The sequence below is a fragment of the Micropterus dolomieu genome, linkage group LG09 (genome assembly GCF_021292245.1).
Source record: "Micropterus dolomieu isolate WLL.071019.BEF.003 ecotype Adirondacks linkage group LG09, ASM2129224v1, whole genome shotgun sequence".
NCBI classification, from domain to species: domain Eukaryota; kingdom Metazoa; phylum Chordata; class Actinopteri; order Centrarchiformes; family Centrarchidae; genus Micropterus; species Micropterus dolomieu.
The window spans coordinates 7,132,473-7,141,892 of record NC_060158.1 but is presented as its reverse complement, the minus strand read 5'-3'; the positions used below and the strand labels follow the sequence as shown (position 1 = coordinate 7,141,892).

Genomic DNA, 9,420 nt, shown 5'->3' with positions numbered 1-9,420 from the left:
TTCAGCTTTTGGATTTTTGAAGCGCTAATTTGGCTTGGCCAATAGCGCGGTAGCCTGTTTGACTTTTGCGGTTATCGCGACAGCCCTACTTCTAAAACTTAACCTAAAAAGTTACTCTTAAAAACTAGTACTTGTGCAGGTAGTAACTATGAGAAGCATAGGATGAAAGGTGAGACTCAAATACTGAAATTGAAACAGAAAAGGGCTATTTGAAATATTCACAAGGGCCTTTAGAGCTGTGTAGTTTTTTTGGAACTTTTGGAAACGCTATTACAGAAAAAACACATTCACAGACTGTACATTTTACCTGTTATGCTTAAACCTGCAATGCAAAGCTTTTGTCTTCCCCTTCTGACAGTGAGAGTTATTACACAACAGCTGCTGACGCTCTGACATACTGAGTTGCTGCTGTCTACAGTCCCGCCCTCCTTTAGCTCTGGCAATCCAGTCAGTGCTGGTTGGAATAAAATGCATCATTATCAGTATGCTAGTGTGGGAATGTCTCCACAGACACCAGATATTAAAAACTCTGCTATACTGCGAATCAGGAATGTGAAGTTGATGTCACACCATGTTGAATTATGGGTAGCCTTTGTTTACGCCCTGATATATGAAGGATCCTGCTTCTTTTTATTCACAAACTAGGACTAACCTGTAAAATCATGTCTCCATTCATTTCTGCTTAACTTAACAAACCACTATATCTTCCCAAAAAGAAAGGGGGGGAAAAAAAGCTTTTTGTTAAAAGGTCCGAAATTATAGCAAACCTTTTTATATTAATAGTGTGACTGATGAAACCGACTGCGTATGACTCAATAAAAAAACAAAGCTGTATAATAGGGAAAGTTTGGCATTTTGTTTGGTTTAATAATTGGGCCTACTTTACCTTTTGATTGCAGTTTGCCGGCTTGTGAATGAGAAGATCAGCCACTGCAAAACTGTTCATGCTCCTAGTGATTTTTAACTTTTAAACTCATTTAAAGTGTCACTCAGTGGGTATTTAAGTGGGAGTAGTTTGTGTGGGTCTGTAATCCAGTCTTGAGCTCCCAAGTCATATGGATCTATGTTTACGGTTATTAGTAAGTCCAAATATCATTTCTTGGCAGTGACATTCAGATTCTCCAAGTTTGGTCCCTTTTCTTCTTTTCCTATCTCCCTCTCTTTGATCTCCCTCAGATTTTTACCTATTTAAAGATCCTTGTGGCCAAACTAAACAAAAGGTGTTCAAGTTTTGAGGTGATAAGTTTAGTCCGCATTGTTATAAGTCGTTTGGCAAGGGCTTGAGTGTGATGAGTGTTAATTTATATGTAATTGTATGTCTAGCTAGCCTACAGGGCTTGAGTATAAGGATAAGCCTATGTGTAGTTGAATTCCAAGGAAAGAGAGGTTTACTTGGGTAGCCAGGTCATGTCTGAACAAGTTGTAGCCTTGCAGGAAAAAGGTTGATTATATCAGACAAGACTTCTAAAGGCTGATCTACAGATTACCATAAAAGACTAATTATTGTCTGTATTTACTAAAACGAAACTGTATAAAGTCCAGCAGACCTACCGTGGAACTCCACACCCTGTTTTGGTTTTGTTTGTTTATAAACACTTTCCTGGCAGTTTCCTTTTGACTCCTCTTTCCAACAAAGTAGCTACGCTGAAGTCCCTGACTGGAGGTGACGCCGCTGGGTGGGGTTTCCGTTTTGTTGACGGCGTAACGTCACCGACCGGGGCTTTCCTCCATGACGTCAGAGGGCGGCGGCGGCGGCGGCGGCGGTGGAGCGGCAGAGAGAGAGAGAGAGCTAGAGAGAGAGAGAGGGGGAGAGAGAGCGATCTGCGGAGATTACACAGAGTTTCAGTGGTGCGCTCCCGGGACGAAGGAAGACTAGAGGCCGCCGTCACACGCGAAAAGCCCAGAGACAGTCGGGCACGGTAACAGAGCACCGACTACCTACAGCTTATCGATAAGAAGCAAGGCAACACAAAGACGGGAGCCAGGATTGGAGCCGAAGTGGCCGTCGCATCTCCTGTCGAAGAAATCCGGTCCTCAGCAGGGTAAGTGACCGGCAGTGAACCTGCTGTATGAGCTGTTCGTCTGAGATGACATGGATTTAATTTAATTTCTGCTTCAGACTATCTAGATAAAAAGAAAAAAAAGAGCCACCTTAATTAAAGGGGGTGTGCCACCATAAATCTCAAAATTACTGATTATTCTCAAGCATGACTGTCATATTATCAGGAGGGTCAACTCTCACCTAAACCACCCACATTATCATTACAGAGAGGAGAAATACTCATAAAACAAACAGCAGGGAGGATACAAATCAGTGTAATAATGCTAAACTATAAAAACAAAATGTCCTCAGTTTCAGTACAGTCATTGTCCAAGTCATCCTGGATGTCTGGAGAGTTAAAATCCCTTCCCTGGCTTTCCCTTTAAAACATTCCTCTCTGCCCCGCCACTCCCTGGTCACTGTTTAGGCTGTATTTTTCTGAGGAAAGAAAAAACTTCATCATTATAATTGAGAATGTAAAAAAAGAGAGCTGGAAAAACAAGGCAGTAGAGCTTAGAACAGGAGAGATGTTGTGATTAAAGGACACTGTAAGGTGAGGTGTTAAAAAGGCTCTGAGCCCCACAAACACTGATTTTGTGTGTCTTTGTATTTGAGGTCAGATGTAATGATCTCACTACTCAGGGTGGAAAAGGTGTTCCAGCATCGTAATGTTTGGTAGCCTTGATGAAGAGATAACTTACAACATGAAGGTTTTTATGTAAATATTCGGGATTTAAAATACTTAAAATGTGAAATATTTTTAAACTTCTGGGGTAAAAACACAAATTTTTAAACTCTCAATCAAAAAGCAAACTGAATAGGTTAATTAAGATTAAGCCAACATTAGTCTAATAAACTGAGGTTGTAAGTCATTCAAACTGTAATCATATAAAAGCAATACACAAAATTTATACCTGGCATGTTGGAAATAACATATATTGCCAAAGACTACACCTTGTTTGACATGTCAGAACAGGAAGTAATTGTTGTTGTGTTTTAGTTTTATAATGAAAGTGACTGAGATGGATCAGTCACACCTGGCTGATCTGTTTAACAAGGTCAGAATTGCTGCGGATACAACCCTGATGTCAACATTGCGTCGATAAAAATGTAGGCTGAGTTGGGTGCAAATGCTGGTTTTAGCAGGTCTGGTTTAAGAACGGTACTAAACTAACCTTGAACCCTGGATTTCTTTATTTGTTTCCTTGTTAATGGACAGATTCTGCCAAAAAAACGCATATAGCATTGACAGGAAGAAACCAAATGATAGTAATTGTCAAAACAGTTACAGCTCTGCTTGACAGGGAATGTAGTATCCTATCTCTGCGTAACATGATGATATTATTCACACATCAGTTATAGCACAAAATAATGGTAGCATTACACAGGCTTTAAAATTATAAGGGTATTAATTGATGAACTTCATCCTTTCTAAAATGTACTATGGTATTTTAGAAGTGAAATCCTTTATATGATTATAGCAGAACATGCATTATAAGTTGTTTTGTTGGAAAGTGACCCCAACCAGATTACATTATAAACAGCACGTTTTAGAACTGATGTTTTGTGCTCTCAGATGTATTTGGCCATTACCTCATATCCTGTATCATTATGTGCGATCAGCTTTTACAATAGCTGGGAATGACTTACTCTTAGTTGTCAGATGTACTGTGTCTGTGTCCGTGAATTGTGCTGCCGTTTCCTCTCTGAAACCTGACCCACACATCCAGTTTACAACTGTTACTGCTGCTCACCTCACCAGTCTCTGTACAGGCCTAAGTTGGCATGTGTGTGTAAGAAAGGGGGTTGTTATGTGTGTGTGTGTGTGTGTGTGTGTGTGTGTGGAGTTGATGTAAAGGGGCTCAGAGGTTTGCTCTTTGCGACTGTAACGCCTGCAGGCCTGACATTAAACATTCAACAACTCAGCAGTATGGCTCCTGAACGCTCCTCTAATTATAGAAGCAGATTCCCTATATTGCCACCTTCCAGTGCATCGCAATGGAGTCTGAATCCCCTTTATGTTGACGTGTGTGTGTGTGTGCATGTGTGTAGGAGAGAGGGAAATGTGTTAATGAGAGTCAGTGGGAAGAAGAGAAAATGCTCAAACTTTCCATTCTTGTCTGCCTCCCACTGCATTTGTTCCTGAGTTGTTCAGGGTTTTTCTAGATAGATAGATAGATAGGTACACAGATTTATAGACAGATAGTGCTCCCCCACTATTGTCAATTATTTGACTAATTATTCATTCTAATCCTAGATGATGAAGAAACTAGACATTGTTTGTGGTCATTTTAAGCTTTTACTCAATTCATAAAAATGATTGCTCATCGTGGTCGGGTATGAAACAGCAATACAAGTAAAATATTTCACTGGTTACAACATTTCAGATGTGTAATATTTGCTGATGTTTTTGAAGCAATTTGAAGACAAAAACTTTTTGAAAATTGTGAGTGCACTTCTCACTCTTTCCTGACAAAAACTACATAAATTGATATGGGAAAAATGTTAGTGAACAGCGGCATATTGTTAGTGTACTTATTGGCATCATCATTGAGCAGACACAGAGCATCATTAGAATTCATTTAGAGTCAAGTTTCTGTCCACACGATATATGTATGTTTAATCTTCACTCGCTTTTAGCTCTGTTTTTGGTCTCTGCCTACCCTTGAGGAAAATACCTGTCTGGTCCTTTAGCTGCTAAATGCCACTATGTTCACCAGCTGGTCACTAACTGTGCCTCTCAACTGTTTGGCGCTGACCAGGTGGTGTAGAGCGGGTTTTCAGAGATTTGACGCCTGAAAATAAAGTTACATTGAAACTGAACCAAAACAATAACGTTGTGGACCTAACACGGGGGAAAAAATGGACTGAAAGAGGCTAAAAAAGCTCCTTAGAGCTCTGTGGAAGTTATTGCTGTTATTAAAGTCATTGTTAATATACATAAATATTTATTATAGCACCTTAAAATCTGCATGTGTTTGATTAACATGAGAAATATCAAGTTATTTTCTAATAAGATAAAATAAAATACACATTAAATGAAAATAGATTACCAAAACACAAGATACAATACAAATAGAAAAATAAGAATAAGATTTATATGTACATTTTATACACCTTTTAAATACAGATAATAAAATGAAAATGAAATTCGCAGGGCAAAAAATTTGCCAGTTACCGTTGACTGGGTTTGGCAAAACAGAAAACAGTCTGGTTATCAAGCCATATCTGAACCAAAACTCTGATATTGTGTTGGCATCAGCATGTAAGCATACCCAATCCTACTTATCATGTGTCTACATCACAGTAATATTCCAAGTGTGCTTTGATCTTTTTGCAAATTTGCTTATTTTCTGAAATTACTGTAATTTAACTTATCGATTAGTCCAAAACAAAATCCTATGACGTTGAGTGGAATAAGAGTTTCAGTCAGAAACAGTCCTAATAGATGGATTGAGAGAAAGAGATTAGAAACACACTTGTTTCTCTAACAACAGATGTTAAGTCATTAAAGTGCTGATATGGAAATTGGTCAACTGTGTAGTCCATTTCCTCTGAAAATGGGTGTGTAAACATTAACAGCATATCAAGACAACAAATCTTCTCCCATGCACACACACCCAAACACATGCACGCACATCATCAGACAGTGTTCAGATTGTGTGTGAGCTGGATTCCTGGGAAGAGCAGGCCATCATGCTGGGTTGTCAGGGTTTTTCCACAGAAGGGAAAATTGTTTTCATTGTCAGTGATGTGACTATTATCAACTCGCTGTTCGGATGGTGTTTCTTATACCTGTGTGAAATATTTACAGTAAACAATAACTACTTCATGTTCTGTGTGACAGTAAGTGCAGCTCTATTCAGGCTGTGTTTTCTAAACTGTTAGTTTCTTCATAAGTAGTTCACTGGAAGTGCTGATATTCTCATGAACAAAACACATTAAGGAACCAACATGATCAAAATAATTCAATATTATTAATAATCTACACATGTTCCACTTAACATGAACTCCATGCCATGAAATTTGGTCATTACTTTTATGTCTTCCTTCAGATGAATTGTAATAACTTTGGCATCTTAACCTTTCATCTAGTGCCATCATCAGCTCATAAATGTTTCCAATACTTTGCTTTGTAATCAAATACCTTAAACACCAATAACATTCCCAACAGCCTCAGTTTTACTTTGTGTTTAGTGCAAATTAGCAAATGTTGGCATGCTATCACGCTAAACTCAGATAGTAAAGATGATAATTATCATGTGCTGAACATCCGCAGGTTTGGATCATCACTGTGCGCATGTTTGCTTTAGCATTTAGCTAAATACAGATAGAGCCGCAAGCAGGTCCACTTAGTTTTCTTTAGTTTTGGACTGCTGTTATCGTCCACTGATCAAGTTCCTAATAAAGATCAGGTGAATAGTTTCTTTTGACATGTAGTGTTATCAGAAATTTTTACAGTTAAGAATGAGAGTAAGTCAAGCTTGACGAGCTAGATATTTCCTGGTTTGATATGAATCATGGATCTTTCACTTTTTGCCTCAGGCTTAGTTCACACGTACACAGGGATTTTCATAAACAGAGTTTTTCCTCCTTTGCTTTAAAAAAAAATCTTTGTCTATATGAAAACACAAAAATACGCTATCAAGCGCTGTCAAGAGCATGCCGAACCACCATGTGATGTGACACTAAGCGTAAAGCTACGTTGGCCAATCAGAGCCTATTAAAATGGTAAACAAAGCAGACAGTGGGGCACAATCTGACATCAAACCAGCAGATAACGGCCCGCACTCTGACATTGCAAGGCAAGAACTCCGGTTTCACTGTCTACACGACAACACTGCAAACTTGAGTTTCATAAAATCTTCACCCTGGCAGGAGTGTATGTTCGGTTTCAGTGACCTGATGCATTTCCGTGTGTACGAACGGCCAAACCGCGTAGAAAAAGTCACGGTTTTGAAAATACCCGTGTTCCTATAGATAGGGCCTCAGTTTCCTTGATTTCCACCAACATACCATCAACATTAGAGGTCAACGACAGTTGGACTAAACAGGTCTCAGGTGTCAAAGTAAATGCTTGTGTGTATAACTATGGGGGTGTTGAAAGAGGCCATGGCCTTTCTGAATTATTAATCTTAAAAAGATTCCTAATTAATGGTTGTGTGATGAAAGCAGCAGTGTGGAAGGAAGCTGCAGTGAGGTCACCTGGTACACCATGAATCAGCATTGAAGCATGGGGTTGGCAATTGGTTCTTTCTGCTCTAATGTGCCATTATAACCAATTTAATCAGTCGTGATATGTAATCTGCGTGACTCACCCGGACCTTACGCTCACTGGAAGTAGCCTTCACTTGTGTGTGTGTGTTTATGTGTTCCTGTATTTTTTCTACAAGGACCAAATGTTCTCACGTAGATACAGAGATCCTCTAAAGTGAGGACGTTTTGCTTAACCTTGCTTCTTTTAAAAGGAACATTTAGCCATCTATAATGGAGGTGCAGTCTGTGCTGGTGATTTAGGTGGTCCAATAAAACCATAACTACCTCAGGGCTGCAACATACCTAACAACAGAGCAACGGCTACTTTACTGTTGTTGGTGCAGCTGAAATAATAAAATCCCCATAATAACTCTTCTTGCTAGCTTTTATTAGCTACATTAGCCATCAAGATGTGGATCCAACTTTAGTTACAGTTTCATAACATAACCTTTTTCAGCTTTATACTGAAATATAAAATATATGATATGGCTAAATGAACTTTATAAATTTCATGCTATCGTCCTCTTCAGAGCTTTGATGCTTCAGCTAATTGGTAGCATGTATTCAGGCACATTTATATAGAACTGCAAGAAAATTTAAAAACTTTTAAGGCACATTTGCCTTTTTAAAATGGTACTGATAGCACATGTTTGCAATAGGCTTATGTTGCTCTGTAGAAGCATGAGAAACCGACAGAGATGCATTTTTACAGCAGGGTCAACTAGCGAGGGGTTTAGACAAACACACACACACACACACACACACACACACACACAAACGTAATAGATCATTAGCTCCTGGTTGAGTAGGGGACCACCTGTTCTGTCCAGAGACTGTCGGCCCCTGGCTCTCAGATTAGCAGGGTTTTAGTCTGTGTAGCTGCAAACAGGCTAATAAATCTGAGCGGAGCCGTCTGCTGGACCCCAGCTCTCTGTGGATCTGTCCGTTCATGTTAAAATAATGTCATCAGTCAATTTAGACCACAGGCTTTTAGCTGATGCTCTTATCCAAAGTAATGCTCTTGAACACTGAGTTCAACAACAGGATAATCAGTTTAGTGTGTTTAGTGAAAGAGAACTGTTATAGTGGATGATAACATTTAAATCAAAGTATTTTCTTGTGCTTCTGGTTGGATAATGTAAGTGTTAATCGTGTGGAAATAATATTTTGCATCAAATACCGGTTGGTGAACTGGTTTGTCGAGGCATGTTTTATTGTCCGTGTCCTTGCTTGTTTGGATATAATGGTTGCCTGTTGGATCTGTACTCAGATCATAAATACACATTATCAGAGCCAAGTGTGTGTTTGTTTACATTAAGGGCGGAGTGTTGGTACGTCTGGATGCACAAGTTACATTTGAGGTTTTTAGATGATGCACTCAAGTTTTAGTTCTTCCAGCAGATCTGCAGCTTCACAAGTCTTACAAGCAACTGCAGCAGTGAGAAGTGCATAGTTCAGAGCCGTAACATTTTTCCTGGGAATGAGCAAAGACAATAAAAAGCAGTGGAGTTCTGTGGAAAGATGAGCCTTAGGACATTTAATAATGTGTTTGGCAGAAATGCAGAATGGGGAGAAATATATTTCCCCACCATGATGTGATTATGTGGCCGGAAAAAGGCTGCAGTGTGTCACTGAAAGCAGTGGAAGTTGAGTAAATACATTATCAAGCACTACACTTATGTTCAGCTTTAAAGTACTTTACTTGAATATCTATATTTTATGCTACTGAACACTTCTACTAGTAAGTAAATACATTTATTTAGTGAAATGAACAGAAGAAAAAAAAAAGAAGATATTTTTTTACTCCACTTCCGTTATTTGGGTGCTACAAGCTTCTTTTCAGATTCAGATATTCAAAAACATGATGCGTTGTTATATATTAAACTAACAACAGCATAAGGAGTGATAATTAGCACCACCTTGATCAGTACACCATTAAAATGCTTCTTATATGTTAAACATACTACGAGGAGTTTTTTACTGGTTATAAAACTGATTCTGACTTTATATGACATACATAAGCAACCATCAGCGAGAAGATTGTCCATTTCTACATTGTTATTCTATTTGCCTGTCACCGGGTTCAATTACCCATAAAATCTGATTCAAAATTATTTCTGGCA

General features: G+C 38.8%; 1 protein-coding gene across 1 annotated transcript in view; it reads left to right on the top strand.

The window, feature by feature from the left end:
* Window positions 1-1,824: 1,824 nt before the first annotated feature.
* The window catches only part of rnf19b (ring finger protein 19B), a 35,698-nt gene continuing 28,102 nt past the window's right edge, over window positions 1,825-9,420 (top strand). Inside the window, exon 1 of the mRNA XM_046059169.1 lies at window positions 1,825-2,042. The gene's annotated coding sequence lies outside the window, so the exon portion shown is untranslated. The remainder of the gene's footprint in view (window positions 2,043-9,420) is intronic.